This window comes from Chiloscyllium plagiosum, unplaced genomic scaffold (genome assembly GCF_037043375.1).
Source record: "Chiloscyllium plagiosum isolate Xiang-an unplaced genomic scaffold, Cpla_swu_hap1 HiC_scaffold_6, whole genome shotgun sequence".
Lineage (NCBI taxonomy): Eukaryota > Metazoa > Chordata > Chondrichthyes > Orectolobiformes > Hemiscylliidae > Chiloscyllium > Chiloscyllium plagiosum.
The window spans coordinates 68,375,047-68,396,976 of NW_028270144.1; the positions used below are offsets into that span (position 1 = coordinate 68,375,047).

The 21,930-nt window shown below is 42.2% G+C and overlaps 1 protein-coding gene across 11 annotated transcripts in view; it reads left to right on the forward strand.

Annotated features, from left to right (window-relative positions):
- Positions 1-21,930, forward strand: part of tenm4 (teneurin transmembrane protein 4) — a 2,250,110-nt gene that overhangs the window by 1,192,868 nt on the left and 1,035,312 nt on the right. The gene's annotated exons all lie outside the window — the stretch shown is intronic.

Genomic DNA, 21,930 nt, shown 5'->3' on the forward strand with positions numbered 1-21,930 from the left:
ATTTGCAACATGTTTGGATCTGCTGTAACACTAATTAACACTTAACAAACATAAAAGTGCATGATTTATTTTTGTACTTATCAAAGTGACGCTGACTCAGTGCTAACCAAAAGATTCCTTTTGCTTTACCAGTCATTGGACACGTTTTGTATTTGTTAGGTACTCTGAACAGGTCACCTGCACTTAGTGTTCAAGCAAATTGGTGCTGTTAAATATTTAACACAATTATAAGTAGCTTAGAGCCTTATAACATAATTACTAATAATCTAACCTACCTTGCCTTCTGTACACAAACCATTCTTTGTGTAACATTTTGACTTTAAGATTGACTAATTTGGAGCATGTTCTGTCCTTTTATGATCTGATTTAATGAATTATTTTAACACATAGTGCTTGTTCTTGACATGACAGAATGTATATGTCAGAAAGTTTAGCCCTGGCTTCAAAATAATGCATTCTGAAACCATAAACTACATAATGCATGTTACATTCATTTGCTATCACACATTTCTTTATCTGTATCTCTTTCACATGCCACTGACTTGTGAGCTATTTCTCATCATACCAGGAAACTTAAAGCATAATATATTTAATTAGGTTATATCCTTTGGTTGGATTTTCCTTGGACTTGGAGTGAAAATTGAATGATATGGAATGGGGGATGTTTAAGAATTTTGTTTGAAAACTTATTCCAAAAAATCCCTTTTCCATTTGCTAATCAGTCATCTAATTGGATCTAAATATTGCTGAGGCTGGTTAATACTCCTCCTTGCCTATTCACCTAAATTTCCAAGCTAAATCTAACCTAGACCATGGGTAACTGAGACAGGAATTGTATTTTGGACACTTTTTCTTCAGCAGTAACTATTTAATTCAACTTTGCCTGTATCCTCTATTTGGTTTTCTGCAGGGTCTGCAAATGTATTTTTTCATAGGCTACAGACATTGCTGATAACGCCAGTGTTTGTTGCCTTTCCCTAAAAGTCCTTTAACTGAACAGCTTGTTCAGACAATTCAGAGCCAACAACATTGCTGTGTGTCTGGAATCACATGTAGGCCAGACCCAGGAAAGATGACATGTTTCCTTCCTTAAAGGCAATAATGAATCATATGGGTTTTAACAACAACTAATACTTGACATTTTGGTGCTAGTTTTCAACTCCAAATTATGACTTTAGGATCTGTATGATAGAATTTGAATGCATGTCCCAGAGCATTACCTTGCCTTCTGGATTTTATTTAGTCCAGTTATCACAAGGCTAATCCCTTTTTTTCTAAAAGCTGTTCCTTGACTCAAGGAGTCTCTGTCCTTGATTTTTTTCAGAGGGGCAATAAACCAGGCCAGCCTCCGATCAATCTGATTTGTTACAGAGATCAAAAGGGTTTTGAGAGGCCTTTTGTTTATATGTAAACAAGTGAGACTTCAGGCCAAAGTGGTCATGCTTTAGAAGTGCCCTGTATAATAGAAGGGGAGTGGTCAGCTCCCTAGCTGAGCTGAGCAGTTTTAGTTCAGTCTTGAACTGGAAAGTTCAACAGTGAATTTTATGGAAATGCTCTCTCTTTCCTGCCCTTCAGCTTCAACCTGTAAGCATGTGTTCTATTTTTACCAGTTTTTAAAGGGAGTTTGCTTATTGGGACTGTTGTGTGTATTCGGAACAACATAATTAAGTCTAATTGGATAGGCTGAGTTCTGTAGGGGTTCTTTATTCTGTCCTTTGTGTTTCATTGTGGAATTTTGTGAATAAATTTTTGTCTGTTTTAAAATCTAGTAGTCAACCTAGTTAACTTACTCTGGGTAATTTTCACTGTACACTTACTGAAACAAATTGCAAAGTTTTTGTCTGAAGCTGCCTGCTTAAGAATGTTCTGAGTGGTGTGGCCTAGTCCATAGCACAGTTACATTACCACACATTTTACTGCATTGTTTAATTGTTCTGCAACTGTTGACAGGAGGCATGGCATTTCTGACAGGAACGTCAATTCTGACATTTTGAGAAGAAGTTTAAGAAACAGAAAAAGTTAGATTGAAAGATAGAGAAGGCGTGACAAAATATATATTCCTGAGTGCAACCCATTTGATCTAGATTAGCAATGTTATTTATTCAAATCAGAGTCTCCACTGTTCTGAATTTCTTAGAACTGCATTCCTTCAAAGCACAAGTTGCTACCTTTAATTACATTAGTCAGTTAGCAGCTCACCATGATAATGGAGTGATCACTGTTCAATGAAAATGGGTTGTGTAGTTCACCTACTTCCCAGTGGAATCAGAAGAGAAATGGAATATATCCACATGCAACAGAATGACAAGGTTTCAACAGAAACACTGAGCAATTTAGAAAACACTCAGAGTCCCAAATGGCAAAACCTGAACAGGAATCTACAGAAAAAGGTGAGGTTTATTGTGTGTGAGCTAAGAATCAATTATTTCAGTGAATTACTTGTCAAGCTGATGTGCAATGAAAATTGGCTTATGCCGGTTGATAGGAAATTATCATGACATTGTCATAATGTGACAATTTACCATATCAGGCTTCAAGTTATGCAAGGCAGTTGGGGATTAGAAATGTGCAGCAAAAGCCAGAATTTAACATGGAGCTATTGACCAAGAGTCAGCTGCCTGAGCTTTTGACCACCATGAGGAAAGCTTTTTGCCTCTCAGAGCAACAACAGGTCTAAAGTCCAAGAAAAACAGAGCAAATAGGAGTAGCAGTAGGCCTATTCAACCTCCTCTATCATTCAATTGGATCTTCTATTGCAATGTCATATTCTCCCTTTCTTCCACGTACCTTGATGCCTTTAAAATTGAGAAATTAAATATCCATCTCTTTCTTACACATATTTAGTGATGTGTCATCCATGGCCTTCTGTGGCAGAGAATTCCATTGGTTCACTATCCTTTGAGTGAAGCAATTTCTCCTCATCTCAGTCCCAAATTCTTTACCCTGTAATCTGAGACTGAGACTCCTGGTTATGGACTCCCCAGCTAGGGAAAACATCTTCCCTGCATCAAGTTTGTCAGCCCTGTGAGAATTTTACATGTTTCACCTCTCATCCTTCTAAACTCTAGTGAACCAATCTTACCTCAATCTTACCTATCCTTAGGATCATCCTGGTGAATGTCTATTGCATTCCCTCAATGGGAAGTATGTCATTTCTTAGATAGGGAGACCAAACTGCATACTCTAGATGTGGGCTGTCCTTTATAATTGCAATAAGACACCACACCAAGGTATACAAAACTATGAGAGGCAGAGATAGGGAAGATTGTGAGAATCCTTTCCCCATGGCAGACACATCTAAGATCAGAGGGCGCAGTTTAAGGTGAGGAGATCTGTGAAAAAAGAAAAACTCAGCCAGAAGGTGGAAAATATATGGAATGTACTGCCTGAGAGGGCGTGGAGGCAGATATTCTCATAATATTTAAGAAGCATCTGGCTGAGCACATAAAATTCCATATTAGGCAATGGACCAAGTGCAGGTAAATGGGATTAATGTAGCTTGGTATTTGTTAGTTGGCATGAACATGGTAGGCTGAAGGCCTGTTTCTATGCTTACTCTTTGCCTTCCAAAGTGCTAACAGCACCTGCATGTTTACTTTATTGAATGGGGACAAGGACACCTAGATCCCTTTGTACATCCACAATTCTCAATATATCACCTTTTAAGTAATGCTCTACCTTTCTGTTTTTCATGCTGAAGTGAGGAGCTTCACATAAAGCCACACTGTACTCCATCTGCCATGTGCTTCAATCAACCTGTCTAAATTATCTTGCAGCCAGCTTACATAATCCTCACAGCCCTCAATTCCACCCAGTTTTGTGGGTCATCACCGAACTTGGAAATATTGCATTTGATTCCCCCATCCAGGTCATTTACGTATATCATCTGTAGCTGGTGCCCAAGCACTGGTCCTTGCTAGACCCTACAGTCCCTGCCTGCTATTCAGAAAAAGACACATTTATCACCATTGTCCCTTTCTTCCCTGTCAATAATTGGGTAGCATTGTGGCTCAGTGGTTAGCACTGCTGCCTCATAGCACCCGGGACGCTGGTTCCATTCCACCTTTGGGTGACTGTGTGGAGTTTGCACATTCTCTGTGTGGGTTTCCTCTGGATGCTTTGGATTCCTCCCACAGTCCACAAGATGTGCAGGCTAGGTGAATTGGCCGTAGGAAATGTAAGGTTACAGGGATGGGTTCGGTCTGGGAGGGATGTTCTTTGAACGGTCAGTGTGAACTCAATGGGCCAAATGGCCTGCTTCCATAAATCAAGTAAATGAGCAGCCAATAGGATATTGGCACCAGCCTTACATTACATCAGTATTGATAACAAATGTACAGGCTTATTTTTTTTTTATTTAATCTATTTTTTTTTAATCAACTTATTCAGAGATGTTATTTCACAACTCTGAAGCAAGTGGGACTGGAACCCAGGCCTCCTGGCTCAGGGGTAGGGACTCTACATCTGCCCCACAAGAGGTCCATCCCAGGCTTGTTTTCAGAAATGTTCCCAGTTAGTCCCATGACTGCTTAAATGATATTTAATGTATTTCCAGAATGAGGTGTTGAGATTAAAAACCCTGAAAATAACTAGCCATTACAATAGGACAATTTAAGGATCCTTCTAGATGAATAAATTAAGATTGCAGGCGGCACAGTGGCACAGTGGTTAGCACTGCTGCCTCACAGCGCCAGAGACCCGGGTTCAAATCCCACCTCAGGCAACTGTCTGTGTGGAGTTTGCACATTCTCCCCGTGTCTGCGTGGATTTCCTTACACAGTCTAAAGATGTGCAGGTTAGGTGAATTGGCCATGCTAAATTGCCCATAGTGTTAGGTGAAGGGGTAAATGTAGGGGAATGGGTCTGGGTGGGTTGCTCTTCGGAGGGTCGGTGTGGACTTGTTGGGCCGAAGGGCCTGTTTCCACACTGTAAGTAATCTAATCTAATGTACTAAGTGTTCTTGCTCGTCTACATATTTCCATCTTCTATTCTGGTTGACTTATTGGTTTGCCTTTGCGAAGTTTTAATGCTGTGGGAACTGTGAATGTATCATCCATTTGAAGGTTCCAACAGTCTTTAATATCTTTAGTTTTGTTTTGCTCAGATTAGTGAGCACAATTACAAATTCCATCTTGCAATTCCATCTGTTTTAAGTAACAAATCCTATTAGTAGGTACAACACTTGTCTAGTTTCTTGACAAAAAAATTAACTCATTTACTTTGAAAGTAAGTTGCAAAGCTGTTATCATGTTCCTGACTAATTTTGCATCTTGCAATTTCAACCCAGATCATGACTATGTGGTGCAATGATGCATTTTTGCACAATTTACATCATGACATTTGTGAGCTGGATTTATTTTCCCACAAGATTTGAACTGCTCATCTCCGGGTGAGAGAAATTATTTCATATCTGTTTTTAGCTGCCACAAAATTAATTGTTAGAGTTAGGTTTGATTATTATAAATGTTTGTGTTGGAGCAAATAAAAGAAACACTTCACTTTAACTCGTGAATGAGTAGATTGGTGTCAGATTAGTCAGCTCCGAGAGGATGACTACAAAAGAATGGGAATAATTACAAAGAAACGTAGTTTTGTGAACGCTCATGTCCACCTCCCACTCGGACACTTGGTTCACAGAATTTGCTTCAAAAGATCCAGCTAGTATGAGGACATATTTCATTTTACTCCCTCAAGCACTGCACTGCAGGCTGGCTCTTTGATCTCCACTGAAGTGCTTAGCAGAAGTTGTCTTATCTCTAGTGGCAGCTGTCACTTTGCTTATGTTCGCACCCGTGTATTTGTGTCACCCATGTTTACCGCAATGTGAAGCTTCTTAGTTCTTGATGTTTTTCCCAAATATGTCCAAAGCCTGAGCAGAGAAAAAGAGAATTCTGTCACAGTCCTGCTGGCCTGTTTTTAATGAAGTTGATGCCTATCAAGTTTAATTTTATTTTCAAACTAAAGCACACAAGTAAGAGAACAAAATCTCCACAGTATGAATGCAGGAAATCGGGGCACAATATGATCACTCCCATGTATTTAAGGATCCTTTTCTTTCGTATGAACTAAAAAAGTTGAACATTTAAAGCTCTTTCTAAGTATATTGAAGAGAATTCATTTTTATCCTTGTACTTTGAGTAAAGCTTCGCCAAAATCTGAAAATAGACATCCTTATCAGAATATTGCTTCATGCTTTGTAAACAACAAAAAATAAGCTTTTAGCAGTTGGCCCAAATCTTCTTGTCTGTGTCAAAGCTTTTCTTTCTGATGCTGACCAGACAAAACAGTACTTACTTTCCTTCCTCCAGTTCTTTTGGCTGATTCTCCCAAACTCAGCTCAGAAATCCTCAGACAAAGCAATGGAAAAGCCATGTGCCCCTTTTCATAGCACTAGCTAGTGTATTCTGTTAAGTTACAAATACATTGAAAACGTTATGGATATTCAAGTAACTTTTGATAGCTCAAATTCATGTTTGAAGGCATTTGCGTGTGGCCCCTGGAGAACAGGGTAATTTCCCCATCAGAAGTTGAAACTGCTTAAACCCTTCCCAGAGACTAAGTGTGTCAGAACTTTGGATTAGAAGAGATTCCCGACAGTGTGGAAACAGGCCTTTTTGGCCCAACCAGTCCACACTGACGCTCCGAAGAGTAAGCCACCAGACCCATTCCCCCTAACTAATGCACCTAACTCTACGGGCAATTTAGCATGACCAATTTAACTAACCTGCACATCTTTGGACTGTGAGAGGAAACAGGAACACCCGGAGGAAACCCATGCAGACATGGGGAGAATGTGCAAACTCTACACAGACAGTCACCCGAGGCTGGAATTGAACCTGGGTCCCTGGCGCTGTGAGGCAGCAGTGCTAACCACTGTGCCAACTGTCTCAATCCATCTTTAGAGATAGGTGCAGTCTCCAATGATCCAGAGACTGAAAGACCTTGGCCTTTGAACTCTTGAAGTTAACACAAGCAAGATTTCAGGCAGCGGTGGGTGGAAGTCTGTGAAAAGTTAACCACTGGATATTTTGCTTTAATACTGTGATCATAATTCACTGTACCACTTCTGCGTCCTATCCTTCATCTTTACCAAACCAGTAAAAGAGAAAGGAAATTATTATCAATATTCTTTTACTAGGAAATTGGAATTCTCTTCAATCAAATGTGATTTTGAGTTGATAAATGTGGTAATGCCAAAGCGTACTTTGAATCCAGTCATTATTTAACAAACCAAAGGTTTGATTTTACCTATTTTATTAATACTGGAGCTATTTCAGTGCTAACTAGCCCTCTTGGTTTAGATATTTTTAACCAACCTGTTTAGAAATATTATTACACACTCCTGGAGTAGGTGGTTCTTGAACTCAGGCCTCCTGGCTCAGAGGAAAGGACACTGCCACTGCACTATCAGACCTTTTATCAATACTGCATTGTTTTAAAGCACTTGATTGAACAAAGTTGTTCAAAATAGTTGTTTGCTTCAAATTTGGATTAAAATAATGAGCAATATCATTGAAATATACATCCTGAGTACCTGTAAAAAATGTGTATTGATTTCTTTACTGTTTTTATATCCATGTAGGGATGAAATCTGTATTTGACTTCTAATCATGTGTCTACTACATTGCACAATGACTACACTTCCAAATCAAATTGGCAATAAAGTATGTTGGGGCATCCTGCAGTAATGGAAGATGCCTTACAAATGGAAACTTTTAGAACTCAGCAACTGAGACATTTAAATAAGCACATGAATAAAATAGATTTCACCCAATGTCCTACGTTTAATTTCAGACTTTTTTTTTGAAAATTAGTAACAAAAGTTCAATTCTTGCTTTGAGAAGGTACTGCATAGTAAATAAAAAGCTTCCATTTGTATAGCATCTTTTGAAAGGATGCCCAAAATACTTTACAGCCAATGTGCTTAGGAAGTGTAGTCACTGTGCAATGTAGAAGACACATGATGAAGATTAGAACATGATGAATGAGAAGAATAGGTAGTGTAGACAGGAAGTTAAAATGAAACCTAACAAAAAAAATAAGTATGGGTGCAAATTTGTTCCCCAGATTGGCCATTAATTGGGAAGAGTTTTCAAAAATATCAGAACTAGAACCACAGTTCGTACAAATAATTTTTTGAGTTCAGCAATTGGTACTTTAATTTCAAACTTTCTGGATGAAATCAAACTGTGAGGTATAGTTAATGCAGAGGGTGACCACAACAAAATATAGGAAGGCAATGAAAATGGCGACATAATTTGCAAATCTCAGAATCATAAAATTGTTTTAGTGCAGAATGAAGCTTTTTGATTGTGACTGGATCAGCTCCCAAAGTGAATATTATGACTCAATGATCATTGTCCTGCCATTTCCCCAAAGCATTGAAAATTGTTGTCCCCAGAACCCTGAATATTGTTTATTATGAATGATCTCTGGAATTCCTGATTAAGCCTATCTCTAATTTGCTTCCTGGCAGTGTATTTTGAACCTATACTTCTCACTTGTATTTTTTCATAGCTCACCTGTTTCTTTTGCAAATCACATCATCTGTCCCATGCTTTGGCATCCATAGAATTATACAGCATGAAAACAGACCCTTCAGTTCAACGTGTCCATGCTAACCAGATATCCTAAATTGATCTAGTCCCATTTGCCAGCTTCTGGCTCATATCCCTCTAAACCCTTCCGATTCGCATCCCCATACTTTTCCAAGAGGCAACAGTTTCTCCCTATCTACTCTGTCCATGTCCCCTCTTGATTTTACAAACCTCTATCAAATCTTGCCTTGTACCTCTCAACTCCAAAGAAAATGGTTATAACTTCCCGAAATCTTCAAAACAGAAATTTCTAATACTAGAACAATGCTTGCAAATGTCTTCTGCACTCGTCAGTGCTTTGACATCTTTCCAAAATGACAGTACTCTGAACTGTCCATAATACTCCAGCTAAAGTTTACCTGATGGCTTAGACAAGTTCAGCATAATCTCTTTGATCCAATACTGTATTCCCTAATTATCACAGTTTAGGATATTCTCTACTTTCTTAATTGCTTTCTCTATCTGTCCTGTCAACATGACTGATTTATGCATATATCAATTCTCCCTGCTCCTGCACACTTTTGGATTGTGTCATTTTATTTTCTATCTCCATGTTCTTTACACCAAAATGAATCACTTCACACATTTCTGTATTAAACTTCATCCGCCATCCCACTCCATCATTCTTTTAAAGTTCTACACTACTCTCCTTACAGGTTACAGTTCAAAATTTCACATCAGTCACAAACTGGGAAATGTTCTCTTGCACACCAAGACCATTAAAATATATCAGGAAAAACAAGGCTCTCAAATCCAACCCCAAGGGAACTACAGAACAAACTTTCCTTCAATCCTCAAAAAAATGCTTTAATCATTACTCTTTGCTTCCCATTCCTTAGCCATGTTTGTATCAATGTTGTCATTGTTCCATTTATTCCCTGAGTTAAATGTTTTCTCAGAAATCTGTTGTGTGCCATTGTAATATCTTTTGGAAGTCAATTTACATCACTTCAACAGCACTGTCTGCACCAACTCTCTCTGTTACCCTCTCAATGAATTTGGAGGCTTTTTTTAAAAATACGATTTTCCCTTATTTCATGCAGGCTCTTCAAATGAACCCACATTTTCTATTGAACTATAAATTCTATTCTGAATAATTGTTTTAGGTTTCCCAACTACTAAAGTTAAGTTTTCTAAACTGGGACTGCTGAGGATATCCTTACAACTGTTTTGAACAAGAATATTTTACTTAGGTTTTCCAGTCCTTTGGCACCACCCAAGTCAAAGAAAAATGGAAGGGTTCTTTTCAGAGTTTTCATTTTTGACTGTCTTTTTACTCAATATCCTTGGATGCATCTCATTTGGTTTTGGTGTCTTTGATAAAAATCCTTCTCGTGACTATGTTTCTTTCTCTGACACCGTGACTTGTACAGTATCAACTCCTTACTGAATGGATTTCGATATAAATAGGCCTGAGGTAGAAAAAAAAGCCTCATACCCATGAAAATTAAAAAGATAATTGGAAGAGAAGACCAGAGGGGCCTTGACATGCAGATATCCAGATACTAGAAAGTAGTCCCACAGAGTAACAAGGAAATACAAAGCAAATACAGCAGTGAGATTCATTTCTAGAAAGACAGAATTGAAAAGCTAAGAGCTTGTGCCAATCTTGTACAGAATCTCAGTGAGGCACTTGGATATTTGTGAATAATTGTTGCCTCCAGTTTATGCTACTTATGGAGAAAAACAAACCAAAGTAAGCAGAATTATTGAATGCCATACCTGTCCTGAAATAAATTTGCCAAGATTCCACTTTTTGTTGCTGTTGCTTTAAGAAGTCAGAACCAGTATAAATTAAAAATGAATTTACAGGCCAATAATGGTTCAAATAAATGGTAAACATCACTAAAATAAAGGATGCAATAAAAGTATATGTTAATTGACTACGTGTGCTCACATTACTGCAGGCACAAATGTGGCTTTATACAGCGACACAGTTTCACAGTAGACTGATCTTTATTCATGTTAAATGGATCAGGAAATCTGTTTGGCAACTGCTTTCACATTTGAGCTTCACATGGCCAATTATCTTCAGCAAAGAAAGTGTCAATGAACCCTCTCTATCTCAGGTTATAACAGTCCTTAATGTGGCTTTCCAGACTTCCTCTTCAACTGACCAACCAATAACACCTGGGATCGTAGTTTGACCACTTGAGGGAAAACACTGGCTAATCAGCATCTCCAAACTATTCTCACAGCTTTTCAGGCTTTGAACATTTTTATTCAGCTTACGTAGAACCTCTAAGAGGTCAATACTCTTTTTCTCCAAAACAGAAATTATCTGACCACTTCTCAAGATTAATTTGCTACTTCTGTCAAGAATTCAGTATGTTTTTCTTTCTCTCCTTGTATATATTTCCCTTTGTGCCTAAGCTTATGTGTTATTGTTTTCGCCTTCCAGTACCTGCCTGTCACTCACCTATTTTAAATTTCTTTCTTAACTTCCTGTGGTACTGTTACCATGTCAAGCATCATTAAATGGAATAGACCAGTATTTCTTAAAGTCTGAGAAGGGGGCAGTTTGTCCCTTTACTGTTCAGCAAAACAGTTTGTTTCTCTGCTGCAAATATCTTGTACTATTTTGGAAGATGGCAGCCTGTGGCCTGAGTAAACTCGGCCTGAGATTTAATTTGCGTTATCCTGGTGATGGGCAAACTGGTGATGCATTTGACTTGTTCGAGCCTGAATTCTCATGGCATAAATGATGATTGAATCTGGAAATCTTAAGTCCCACTCCTAATCATAGGAGTTCCTGTTTTCAGCAAGATGGAATTGGGAGTGGGCTGAGGTTCACAGAGGTAATTGGTCATTTAAAAAAATCAGCTGATTCCAGACAATTTGGATGTTAGCATCTTGGTAATGTGTAAATGGGCCTGGCAAAGTGGGACTGGTCAGCATGGGTCTGTCAATAATACATTCTCTTGAATAGCCCTTCAGAGGTAAGGTAAGCTATCACATTGGATCTGGTACTGGGACACCTTTGGTGAAGGGAAACTGCACTTTGCTGGAGGTAAGACACCCTTTGGGTAAAGGTAAGGTGCCCCTTTGTGGCAGGCCAAGTATCTTGTGAGATTGTTAAAACCCATCATGCATTTGTGCATTAAAAAGTCAACTCATTGGAACTGTGAAGCTGACAACGAGCTGTAAAAGCTATTATATAAAAGTCAAGTATTGTAGATGCTGGATGTCTGAAATAAAATCAGAAAGTGCTGTCACACTCAACAGGTCTTGCAGTATCTTTGGAGAGAGATAGAGTAAATGCTTTGAATATGACATGACTCTAATTTGAAACAATAAACTGTCAAAGTGTGAAGGGGATGTGACAAGACTAGTGTAAGGCCTTTTTGTCTTTGAACAAAAGTCTGGAGATTTCACAAAACGAATTACTTTCTATTTATTTTCATTTCTGTCTAAGTTACCCTGAGAATTTCTATCACTGGATTCGTGCAGCATGACTTATTTTTCAAGAATTCACTATCTCAGTGGGGTGCCTTCTATTTCACATTTGGATTGGTATGTGCAAATATATGGGAAAGCCTAATGGCATTATTTTTAGACTATTAATCCAGAGAGGAGAATGTGAAGACTGCACGTCTGAAGCATCGATTCTCCTGCTCCTCAGATGCTGCTTGGCCTGCTGTGGTTTTCCAGCACCACACTCTCGACTATTAATCCAGAGCCCCAAGTAATGTAATGAGTGACCTGGGATCGAAATTTGAAATTAATAAAAATCCGGAATAAAGAATGTAATGATGACCATGAAACCATTATTAATTGTCAGAAAAAAAACATCAATAATGTCCTTTGGAGAAGGAAACTTGCATCCTTACTTGGTCCAGTCTACATGTGACTCCAGACCCATTCCTGAAGAAGGGCTTATGCTCGAAACGTCGATTCTCCTGTTCCCTGGATGCTGCCTGACCTGCTGCGCTTTTCCAGCAACACATTTTCAGCTCTGATCTCCAGCATCTGCAGTCCTCACTTTCTCCTCCAGACCCATAGCAATATAGTGGACTCTTCACTGCCCTCTGAGTAATTTGGAATGGGCAATAAATGCTGTCCTTGCCAATGACAAGCACATGCCATGAACAACTTTTTAAAATTCTGTACTCTTTGAAATGGACTTCAAGTTCCAATCCTTGTTACACCTGAAAGAAATTCTTATTTCTGTAAGCTTTTATTGAGGTAAAGGAATTTACGTGAACATGTTTCATGAATAAGCAATATTAGCCTCAGTTTCGCAAAGCCTGTGATACACTTAAATTATTGAACAGAACTTTATTTTTGTCCTCTGTGCATGGGCCTTAACATCTTCTAATCCAGGTGAGAAGACATGATACGTACAAAGGCAAAGGATGGTGGATGTGGGGCCTGGATTAGAAAGAGTTGACACAAAGGTTTGCAAGGGGCTCTAGGTGCCAGGAAGTGTGTACAGGGATGTAGCTTGGCATGGGGTGTCTTAGGGGTTATAGGAGTTGAGTACAGGGGCATTGCCTGGAGTGGATGTTAAGCAAGGTAAGTAGCAGAGCACTGATTGTCATGAGGATGGAAAGCCATGGTGGGAAATTAGCATGTATTGGGCATGGGACTGTGTGTCAGAGGGCAGAGTATGAAGGATGAGGACTACTTTGGGTGTTATTACTTTCATTCTGAATCCTTTACATAATACCACTGAATAATGACAAGTCTTGCACCCAGTTCATAGCAGGCAGTCCCTGTTCACATTCTGGGGTTACCCAGTATGACTTCGAGGGAATGTTGCCACCACAAAACCATGTGTGATCCTTTGAGCCTGTTTTCTTCCTTGTCAGTATTACGTAGCTCGGAAATGTCCAGTCTCTGTTCGCCTGACCCAGAACAAACATCAGGACTTTATTAAGTTTGGCCTGGAACAGTGTTGAACAAGTCTACCAGTCAGTCCTGGGAAGACTTTTTTTTTGCAGAGCCAAGCAAAACCCTCCTGCTTCATTTAGTTTGTTAGAAATGAATATCTGAAAAACTTCCTCCACCTTTTCAGATCAGTGTTAGCAATTCCATTATGTTCTACCAGTTGGGCTGGTCAAGATGTTGAACAAATAAACAGAGAATGCACAATGTACGTTCTATCCACCCAGCAAATGTTTTTAATTAAATTCCTACAATTGAAGTTAGCACATTGCCAAAGAATCTCGGGCCTGGAAGGTCATGATCCAAAATTTATTTGCTCAATGATAATTTGGTGTGTTTTGTTAAATTTGATCATTGAAATGGGCATTCACTGGCAAGGAGAAAGTGAGGACTGCAGATGCTGGAGATCAGAGCTGAAAATGTGTTGCTGGAAAAGCGCAGCAGGTCAGGCAGCATCCAAGGAACAGGAGAATCAATGTTTCGGGCATAAGCCCTTCTTCAGGAAGCCCTTCTTCCTGAAGAAGGGCTTATGCCCGAAACGTCGATTCTCCTGTTCCTTGGATGCTGCCTGACCTGCTGCGCTTTTCCAGCAACACATTTTCAGCTCATTCACTGGCAAGGCCAGCATTTATGGTCCCTCTTTAATTACCCGACAGAAGATTCTTGAAACGTTGCAGTACCACTGGTGTAAGTACTCTTCATATTGCTATCTAGGGAAATGTGATGAGCAAGTATCCTTTTGATTGTTTGAATTTTATAATAATTCAAGTTTTATAGATTTTATTAATGTTATTCGAATTCTTTAAATTGCCTTTTCCTAGAGAGAATGATTGGACTGCCATTTAAATTTGCTACCAACAAGAAGCTTTGGTAAAAAGTGAACTATGTTTGCAAATAGACAGTTCGCAAATAGAAAGGGAAAAAAGGGTTAAGGTGATGATTAATTATATACAGAAGGATCTGGTCAGTGGTGAGTAGTTATTAATAACATAAATGAGGCATTGGACAAGTTCTGCAGGGCACTTGATTTCAAGACTGATCAAATAGCAGTGGCATTGTACGGATCAAAGATGAGGTCAAAGTTGAAATATCACTTCAACTTGGATTGCCCTTCCTGAAAAATAACATTATTGCAGTTCTAAAGTCTGCAAAGAAGAATGAGCAGGATAATTTGCAGGTCTTAGTCAAGAAGTAAAGATCCAATGCGCAATATGAATGCAAGTTATTTTTGTAGAGATAGTTAGTCTTGTTTTTGTCTTGTCTTTCGGGTTCATAAATTAAGGGTTCATGGCTGTGAGGAAATAATTCTGTCCATGGTAATTGTAACCAACTCTTGGATGAAGCAGATATTGCAGGCACTTTGTTGTATTGGAGTTTATGTTACTCTGTTTTAAGCAAGATTTTAAAGTTATATGCTAGAGGAGTGCAAATAATAGCAATGTGGTACATGATATGCATTTCTTAACCACTAAATAAAAGTTTTTTTTGTTCACATTTCAAATGCTCTTTTATCTTGTTCCTTCAGGGGATGTGGACATCATTGACATGTTGCCTATCTTGATTGTTCTTGAACTGAATGGCTTGCTAGGCTGTTTATTACACACAACACTTCAATGACCACTATAAAACGGTCTGCTTTTAGGGTTTTTTTTTCCTTTTGGAACAGCCAAAATATACACATTGAGTTAATAATTTTGTTAAAAAACACATTTCTCATGGCATTCCTGTGACAATATTTTGCTCCTGTTAGAATATTAAAATACTAATTCAGGATTTTAGTAAGCTAGTAGAATTCGCTCTACAACATTTTTAGCTTTGTAAACTACCAATTGAATTACTTGCTTAAGCCTTTATGACAAATGGATAATGCAAATATTAAATTAGCCTTTTCTTTGTTTTGAAAATTTTGAGGGATGATGTCAGGAAAGTTGTTGTTTCAGGCTGTTCACAATTTTGTTATCTTACTTCATTCAGAGCAAAGTTTTCACTTACATGCAAACATAATTCATCGACTTCTACCCCTTTCTTAGGGAAACGGCTTTTGAAATCTCACCCTAGCTGTTGTCATCTCCAGCTGCAACTATTTCAATATTCTAGTGGCTGAGCAGCCATCATCAATGTCATGTGGCACAGAAGGGTTTGCTCATGTTTAACAATTCTGAACTGATCTGCATTGCCTCACAGTCCTCCAAGGTTTTCAATTAGAATTCTTTTTTTCATTCAATGTTGTGGAGATGTCAGTGTTGGACTGGAGTGGACAAAGTTAAAAATCACAAGACAGGTTATAGTCCAACAGGTTTATTTGGAAGTATAAGTTTTCAGAGCGCTGCTCCTTCAGACAAGCAATATTATGGCAGATGACCAATAGCTTGAGCCAAGATTGTAGTCTTAAGGAATATCTTAAAACAGCAAAGTGATGTATAGAAGTGGAGAGGTTTAGTAAAAGAATTCTGTAGATTAGAGCTTCCAAAGCTAGAGGCATGTCCACGATTGGAAGAATGATTAAAATGGTAAGCTGAAAAGCCAAATATTTTAGGAAGTTGTTCAGCTGTAGGAAGTTACAAAGACCTCAGGGCCAAGACCACAGAGGGACCTGAAAATAAAGAGGAAAATTTTAAAATGGAGGTGATGATGCTGGGTGCCATCACAGAGGTGATAGGTGACCCAGATTTGTTTTGGGTTAGGACAAGATATGCAAAATTCTGGATGACCTCGTTTACATAAGGGAGAATATGGGAGATGAGCCAGGAGAGTATTAGTATGTTCAAGTTTGAAGGTAACAAAGGATGGATGATGCATTCAGCAGCAGTACAGTTGAGACAGCTATGGAGTCAGGCAGTATTACGGATGTGGCATTAGGAACATAAATTATAGGAATTTGTCTCGCTAACATGATTGAGTTTTTTTGAAGGAGTGACAAAGAAGCTTGATGAAGGCTAAGCAGTGGACATGGTTAAAATGGATTTTAGGAAAGCGTTCAGCAAGGTTCCGTATTATAGACTGATTAGCATGGTTAGATCATGTGGAATCCATGGTGAGATTGCCAATTGAATTATAAATTGACTTGAAGGTAAATGGCAGAAGAGGGTGGCGGGAGAGGATTGTTTTTTAGACTGGAGGCCTGTGACCAGCAATATGCCCCAAGGATCAGTACTGGATCCACCACTTTTTGTCATTTATATAAATTATTTGGATGTGATTATCAGAGAAATGTTTAGTACATTTTTGCAGATGACAACAAAGTTAGTAGTGTAGTGGACAGTGAAGTTTATATCAGAGTACACTGGGACCTTGTACAACTGGGCTGAGGGGTGGCAAGTGGAGTTTAATCTACATACATGTGAGATGTTGCATTTTGGTAAGACAAACCAGGGCAAGACTTATACACTTAATTATAAAACCCTGGGGAGTGTTGCCAAACAAAAAGACCTTGAGGTGCAGGTTCATAGTTCCTTGAAGATGGAGTCATAGGTAGACAGGATAGTGAGGAAGGTGTTTGGTACACTAGCCGTTATTGATGAGTGCATTGAGTAAAGGAGTTGGGTTTGTCATGTTGACATTGGTTAGGCAACATTTGGAATACTGCATTCATTTCTGGTCGCCTTGCTATAGGAAAGATGTTGTTCAACTTGAAAGGGTTCAGAAAAGATTACAATAATGTTGTTGGGGTTGGAGGGTTTGTGCTTTAGGAAGAGGCTAAATAGGCTGTGGTTATTTTCCCTGGAGGTTGAGGTGTGACTTTATAGAGGTTAATAAAATCATGAGGGTCATGGATAGGGTGAATAGCCAAGGTCTTTTTCCCAGGGTAGGGAAGTCCAAAACTAGAAGGCAGAGTTTAGAGTGAGAGGCAAAAGATTTAAAATGGACCTGAGGACAACTCTTTCATGCAGAGAGTGGTGTATATATGGAACAAGCTGCCAGAGGATGTGGTGGAGGCTGGTACATTTACAACCTTGAAAAGATTTGGAGGTGCCGGTGTTGGACTGGGGTGTACAAAGTTAAAAATCACACAATACCAGGTTATAGACCAACAGGTTTAATTGGAAGCACACTAGCTTTCGGTGCGATGCTCCTTCATCAGGTGATTGTGGAGGGCTCGATCGTAACACAGAATTTACAGCAAAATTTTTAAAAAAGGGTTTTGTGATTTACACATGAAAGAAGTGAAACTATCAGGGTATTCTAACAGATAAAAGGCTTAACAGACAATCAATTTTTCAATGTATAATTTCAGTTACATCACACTGCAAATTTTTGCTATAAATTCTGTGTTACGATCGAGCCCTCCACTATCACCTGATGAAGGAGCGTCGCTCCGAAAGCTAGTGTGCTTCCAATTAAATCTGTTGGACTATAACCTGGTGTTGTGTGATTTTTAACCTTGAAAAGGCGTCTGATATATCCAAAGGGGAATGGAGGAGCTGGTGACCCCTGGAGATGAATGCCGAAGTGGAGGCTGGCACAGAAAAACAGTCCCGGAGCAGAGGCTACTGAGGGGATGCAGTCCCGGAGCGGAGGGTCGGGGAGGGAAGCATTCTGTGAACGGAGGGTAGGGAAAGGAAGCATTCCGGGAGCGGAGGGTAGTGTGGGGAAGCAGACCCGAAGGGGAGGGTAGTGATGGAATGCATTCCCGGAGTGGAGGGCAGTGAGGGGAAGCAGTCCCGGAGTGGAGGGTAGTGAGGGGAAGCAGTCCCGGAGCGGAGGATAGTGAGGATAGTGAGGGGAAGCAGTCCCGGAGCGGAGGGCAGTGAGGGGAAGCAGTCCCGGAGCGGAGAGTAGTGAGGGGAAGCAGTCCCGGAGTGGAGGGTAGTGAGGGGAAGCAGTCCCAGAGCAGAGTGTAGTGAGCGGAAGCATTCCGGGAACGGAGGGTAGTGAGGGGAAGCTGTCCCGAAGCAGAGGGTAGTGAGCGGAAGCATTCCGGGAGCAGAGGGTAATGAATGGAAGCATTCTGGGAGCAGAGGTTAGTGAGGGGAATCAGTTCGGGAGCAAAGTATAGTGAGGGGAAGCAGTCCGGGAGCGGAGGGTAGTGAGGGGAAGTAGTCCCGGAGCGGAGGGTAGTGCGGGGAAGCATTCTGGGAACGGAGGGTAGTGAGGGGAAGCTGTCCCGGAGCGGAGGGTAGTGCGGGGAAGTATTCCGGGAGCAGAGGGTAGTGAGGGGAATCAGTTCCGGAGCGGAGTGTAGTGAGGGGAAGCATTCCGTGAGCGGAGGGTAGTGAGGGGAAGCTGCCCCGGAATGGAGGGTAGTGAGGGAAGCATTCCGGTAGTGGAGGGTAGTGAAGGGAAGCTGTCCCGGAACTGAGGGTAGTGAGGGGAAGCATTCTGTGAGCGGAGGGTAGTGAGGGGAATCATTCCTGGAGCGGAGGGGAGTGAGGGGAAGCAGTCCCGGAGCAGAGGGTAGTGAGGGGAAGCTTGCCAGTCGCGGAGGGGATTCAGGTGATACATTCCCGGTGTGGAGGGTTGTGAGTGGAAACACTCCCGGTGCGGAGGGTATTGAGGGGAAGCAGTCCCGGAGCAGAGGGTAGTGAGGGGAAGCAGTCCCAGAGCAGAGGGTAGTGTGGGGAAGCAGTCCCTGAGCAGAGGGTAGTGAGGGGAAGCACTCCCTGAGCAGAGGGTAGTGAGGGAAAACATTCCCGGTGCGGAGGGTAGTGAGGGGAAGCAGTCCTGGAGCGGATGGTAGTGAGGGGAAGCAGTCCCTGAGTGGAAGGTAGTGTGGGGAAGCAGTCCCGGAGCGGAGGGTAGTGAGGGGAAGCAGTCCCGGAGCGGAGGGTCGGGAAGGGAAGCATTCCGGGAGCGGAGGGTAGGGAAGGGAAGCATTCCGGGAGTGGAGGGTAGTGTGGGGAAGCAGACCCGAAGGGGAGGGTACTGAGGGAATGCAATCCCGGAGTGGAGGGCAGTGAGGGGAAGCAGTCCTGGAGCGGAGGGTAGTGAGGGGAAGCAGTCCCGGAGCGGAGGGTAGTGAGGGGAAGCAGTCCCGGAATGGAGGATAGTGAGGGGAAGCAGTCCCAGAGCAGAGTGTAGTGAGCGGAAGCATTCCGGGAACTTAGAGTACTGAGGGGAAGCAATCCCGGAGCGGAGGGTAGTGAGGGGAAGCAGTCCCGGAGCGGAGGGTAGTGAGGGGAAGCAGTCCCGGAGCGGAGGGTAGTGAGGGGAAGCAGTCCCAGAATGGAGGATAGTGAGGGGAAGCATTCCGGGAGCGGAGGGTAATGAATGGAAGCATTCTGGGAGCAGAGGTTAGTGAGGGGAATCAATTCAGGAGCAGAGTATAGTGAGGGGAAGCATTCCGGGAGCGGAGGATAGTGAGGGGAAGTAATCCCGGAGCGGAGGGTAGTGCTGGAAAACATTCCAGGAGCAGAGGGTAGTGAGGGGAATCAGTTCCGGAGCAGAGTGTAGTGAGAGGAAGCATTCTGGGAGCGGAGGGTAGTGAGGGGAAGCATTCCGTGAGCAGAGGGTAGTGAGGGGAATCAGTTCTGGAGCGGAGTGTAGTGAGGGGAAGCATTCCGTGAGCGGAGGGTAGTGAGGGGAAGCTGTCCCGGAATGGAGGGTAGTGAGGGGAAGCATTCCGGTAGTGGAGGGTAGTGAGGGGAAGCTGTCCCGGAATGGAGGGTAGTGAGGGGAAGCATTCTGTGAGCGGAGGGTAGTGAGGGGAATCATTCCTGGAGCGGAGGGGAGTGAGGGGAAGCAGTCCCGGAGCAGAGGGTAGTGAGGAGAAGCTTGCCAGGCGCGAAGGGAATTCAGGCGATACATTCCCGGTGCGGAGGGTTGTGAGTGGAAACATTCCCGGTGCGGAGGGTATTGAGGGGAAGCATTCCTGGAGCGGAGGGTAGTGAGGGGAAACATTCTCGTTGCGGAGGGTAGTGGGGGGAAGCATTCCAGGAGCAGAGGGTATTGAGGGGAAGCAGTTCCGGAGCGGAGGGTAGTGGGGGGAAGCATTCCAGGAGCGGAGGGTAGTGAGGGGAAGCAGTCCGGGAACGGAGGTTAGTGAGGGGAAACATTCCCGGAGCGGAGGGTAGTGATGGGAAGCAGTCCCGGAGAGGAGAGTAGTGAGGGGAAACAGTCCCGGAGCGGAGGGTAGTGAGGGGAAGCATTCCTGGAGCGGAGGGGAGTGTGGGTAAACATTCCCATTGCAGAGGGTATTGCGGGAAGCATTCCGGGAGCGGAGGGTAGTGAGGGGAAGCATTCCAGTAGCGGAGGGGAGTGAGGGGAAGCAGCCCCGGAGCAGAGGGTAGTGAGGGGAAGCAGTCCTGGAGCGGAGGTTAGTGAGGGGAAACATTCCCAGTGCGGAGGATAGTGGGGGGTTGCATTCCGGGAGCAAAGGGTAGTGAGGGGAAGCAGCCCAGGAGTGGAGGGTCGTGAGGGGAAGCAGTCCCGGAGCAGAGGGTAGTGAGGGGAAGCAGTCCCGGAGCAGAGGGTAGTGTGGGGAAGCACTCCCTGAGCAGAGGGTAGTGAGGGGAAACATTCCCGGTGCGGAGGGTAGTGAGGGGAAGCAGTCCCGGAGCAGATGGTAGTGAGGGGAAGCAGTCCCGGAGCAGAGGGTAGTGTGGGGAAGCAGTCCCGGAGCAGAGGGTAGTGAGGGGAAGCACTCCCTGAGCAGAGGGTAGTGAGGGGAAACATTTCCGGTGCGGAGGGTAGTGAGGGGAAGCAGTCCCTGAGTGGAGGGTAGTGTGTGGAAGCAGTCCCTGAGCGGAGGGTAGTGAGGGGAAGCAGTCCCTGAGTGGAGGGTAGTGTGGGGAAGCAGTCCGGGAGTAGAGGGTAATGAAGGAAATCGATTTGCAGGGCAGAGTATGGCAACAGGAAATAAGTCCTGGAAAAAACATATTTTGGAGCAGCTGAGAGCCGGTGTGTAGCAGTTTGGAGGCTTTAAGCGGGGAAGGGATGTCTATTAATCTGGAGTCTGGCGTGGGCAGGCAGACAACGTATGGAAGCCCCTGCGTTTAGTTACTGCAATGTAATCTTTATATGTAATTTATTTATATGACTGTAAGGACTATCCTTTGAACTATGTCATATTTCTGTACAGTAATGCAACATCCTTTTTTTTATTCCTCTTTTTGTATCTAAGAATTGTACCTTGGTGCTCGTACCTAAGATGACGCCATAACCAGCAACATTGCAAAACGTTTTACTCACTCCTGTATGTCTGAATGTACGTGACAATGAATGATATTCTTTTCCATTCAAAACACTGGCAAATGGGACTAGATTAATTTAGGATATCTCGTTAGTATAAACGAGTTGGACCAAAGGGTCTTTACATGCTATACAATTCTATGTCTCTGTGTCTCTATGACTCTAACGCTCGTCCTGATAAGTTGTTGAAAGTACATGTAGTGACAAAGTGTAACACTGAGGTTGTAAGCAGTCTCCTTCATTTTCAGACAGTTGAGAAATAGCATACAGGAGTTCATGGCAAGAAGGTAGAGCTTGTGGAAGAGACTAAAGACAATGG